Raw genomic sequence first — 3,790 nt, forward strand, 5'->3', positions numbered from 1 at the left:
AACTCAACTTTCCCTTTCTTGAAATTCCTTAAACTCAACTTTCCCTTTCTTGAAATTCCTTAAACTCAACTTTCCCTTTCTTGAAATTCCTTAAACTCAACTTTCCCTTTCTTGAAATTCCTTAAACTCAACTTTCCCTTTCTTGAAATTCCTTGAACTCAACTTTCCCTTTCTTGAAATTCCTTGAACTCAACTTTCCCTTTCTTGAAATTTCCTTAAACTCAACTTTCCCTTACTTGAAATTCCTTAAACTCAACTTTCCCTTTCTTGAAATTCCTTAAACTCAACTTTCCCTTTCTTGAAATTCCTTGAACTCAACTTTCCCTTTCTTGAAATTCCTTGAACTCAACTTTCCCTTTCTTGAAATTCCTTGAACTCAACTTTCCCTTTCTTAAAAAATCCTTTAAACTCAACTATCCTTTTCTTGAAATTCCCTTAAACTCAACTTTCCTTTTCTTGAAATTCCTTGAACTCAACTTTCCCTTTCTTGAAATTCCTTGAACTCAACCTTCCCTTTCTTGAAATTCCTTGAACTCAACTTTCCCTTTCTTGAAAAATCCTTTAACTCAACTTTCCTTTTCTTGAAATTCCCTTAAACTCAACTTTCCTTTTCTTGAAATTCCTTGAACTCAACTTTCCCTTTCTTGAAATTCCTTGAACTCAACTTTCCCTTTCTTAAAAAATCCTTTAACTCAACTTTCCTTTTCTTGAAATTCCCTTAAACTCAACTTTCCTTTTCTTGAAATTCCTTGAACTCAACTTTCCCTTTCTTGAAATTCCTTGAACTCAACTTTCCCTTTCTTGAAATTCCTTGAACTCAACTTTCCCTTTCTTGAAATTCCTTGAACTCAACTTTCCCTTTCTTGAGAAATCCATAAACTCAACTTTCCCGTTCTTGAAATTCCTTGAACTCAACTTTCCCTTTCTTGAAATTCCTTGAACTCAACTTTCCCTCTTTTGAAATTCCTTGAACTTAACTTTCCTCCTCTTGAAATTCTTTGAATTCAATTTTCCCTTTTTTGAAATTCCCCCAGTATCACCTGGTGGTGGAAGTGAGAGCCGGGGAGGCGACCAGCGAAGCCAAGATTGACATTCGAGTCCTGGACGACAACGACCACTCCCCCCTCTTCCCAAGGGCGCTCCACGAAACGCAGATCACAGAGGAAGACGATAGACATCTGCCAAAGACTATACTCACGGTAGGTGGAGCTCTCTATTTTCTTCTGTGTTCCTCGGAAAATTTGTCTTGAATAAGTAGTTGTATGATCTATTGTGATGTGAATATCCCCAATATTGCTAATATTAATTTTGGCGAAGGGTGTTATTTTTTTTCTTCAAAGTTTACGTTTTTTAATTGGTATAAGATTGACATCAAATATAGGAGATAGTTTTTCTTTGCTGATAGAAAGGTCAAATTTTACCAAGCCTCATCATAGCACATATACTAAGTTGAAAATACCCTTTTATGGTAAATATCCAAAGCATATTATTATTATTATTATTATTATTATTATTATTATTATTATTATTATCATTATTATTATTATTTATTATTATTTATTATTATATTATTATTATTATTATTATTATTATTATTATTATATTATTAGCTAAACTATAACCATAGATGGAAAAAGCAGGATGCTATACGGCCAAGGGGTCCCAAAAGAAAAAATAGGCCAAATATTATTATTATTATTATTACTATTATTATTGTTATTATTATTATTATTATTATTATTGTTATTATTGTTATTGTTATTATTATTATAATTAATTAATTAAAAGCTAAGCTAGAAACCCCATTAGGAAAAGCAAGATGATATAAGCCCAAGGGCTCCAACAGGGAAGAATAGCCCAATGAGGAAAAGAAATAGGGAAATAGATAAACGATGTGAGAAATAACGAATAATTAAAATGAAATGTTCTAAAAACAGTAACTGCAGAAGAAATGTTTCATTAAGAGACTACAAAAAGACTTATGTCATCCTGTTCAACATGAAATCGATTTCTGCAGGTTTGAACTTTTGAAGTTTTACCGATTAACTACCCGATTAGGAAGATCATTCTACAACTCGGTCACAGCTGGAATAAAACTTCTAGAGTACTGTGTAGTATTGAGCCTCATGATGGAGAAGGCCTGGCTATTAGAATTAATTGCATACCTAGTATTACGAATTGGTCACAGCTAGAATAAAACTTCTAGAATACTGTGTAGTATTGAGCCTCATGATGGAGAAGGCCTGACTATTAGAATTAATTGCATACCTAGTATTACGAACAGGATGGAACTGTCCAGGTAAATCTGAATGTAAGGGATGGTCAGAGTTATGAAAAATCTTATGCAACATACATAATGAACTAATTGAACATATATTTATGAATATATGTTTTTAGATGCAGAAATTATAACTTTTCTGAGGTAAATAACAGAAGCATGCACATAACATTTAATTATGTTCGGGAACATAATGTTTTTCAAATCCAGAAATGATTTCTAAACATTATTTATACATAATCCCAAATTTTGACACAAAGCCCCCCCCCCCCGTTCTTTAATGTACACGATCACATGAAAAGATGTACATAGCATTCATTTTAGGAATATAATGTCTTACCCCTTTCACCCCCAACAGGACTTACCGGTACGTTCTTGCAAAACACTGTTATTTACATGTTTTTGCATATTTTTTGATAACTTCATGAGAAACTTCAGTCATTTCCCAAAAGAATGAGACCAACCTGACTTCTCTAAAATTTAATCTTACCTTGGGATTAAAAGGGATAATATCCAGAAATAATTTCTACATCGTTGTTCGTACATAATCCTAAATTTTGGCACGAAACCTCCCCCCCCCTTTCTTTAATGCACACGATCACATGAAAGATGTACATAGCATTCAATTTAGAAATATAATGTTTTGAATATCCAGAAATAATTTCTACACGTTGTTAATACATAATCCCAAATTTTGGCACGAAGCCCCCCCCCCTCCCACCCCCTTTCTTAAATGCACACGCTCACATGAAAGATGTACATAGCATTCAATTTAGAAATATAATGTTATAATAACCAGAAATAATTTCTACACGTTGTCCATACATAAACCCAATTTTGGCACAAAACTTCCCCCCCCCTCCCCCTACCCCCCAATCCCCCTACCCCCTACCCCCTTACCCCTAACCCCCCCCCCTCCCCCTACCTCCCCTACCCCCCCAATCCCCCCTACCCCCTACCCCCTTACCCCTAACGACCCCTCCCCCTACCCCCCCCCCTTTTCTTAAAATGCACACGATCACGAGAAAGTACAGCCTTCGTTATGTGGCACCTTCGTTTTATTTCAGACTCCTAATCGAGTTTTCGTGCTTGTAAATAACCCCGAATACCTTTCGGGGTCCCGGCACTCCTGCACTTCCCTCTTTGTCTAGGCAGCCGTTCAAGCCAACGGGCCTTTAAGCAAATTGGCCCTCTGAGAAAAGAGGAGGGGTTTGCATGAGCTGGGGGGAGTGGAGGGGAGGGGAAGAGGGGGAATTTTGGCTGGAGTAGGACAAGGGGTTATTTCTAGAAATACCCCGTGGGGAATTATCCTCTCAGTCAAAGACCCGGTCAGGGTGTTTCAGCTCGCAGTTCGGGTAGGTTAGCAGCCTCCAGGGACGTAATAGCTGAAGAAGTTGAGAGAGAGAGAGAGAGAGAGAGAGAGAGAGAGAGAGAGAGAGAGAGAGAGAGATATCCAGTCAGTATCTACCATTACGAAGTATCTTAAGTGTGTTGGATGAGAAGTCAGATTTG

This window comes from Palaemon carinicauda, chromosome 32, assembly GCF_036898095.1.
Source record: "Palaemon carinicauda isolate YSFRI2023 chromosome 32, ASM3689809v2, whole genome shotgun sequence".
In the NCBI taxonomy this organism is placed as follows: Eukaryota; Metazoa; Arthropoda; class Malacostraca; order Decapoda; family Palaemonidae; genus Palaemon; species Palaemon carinicauda.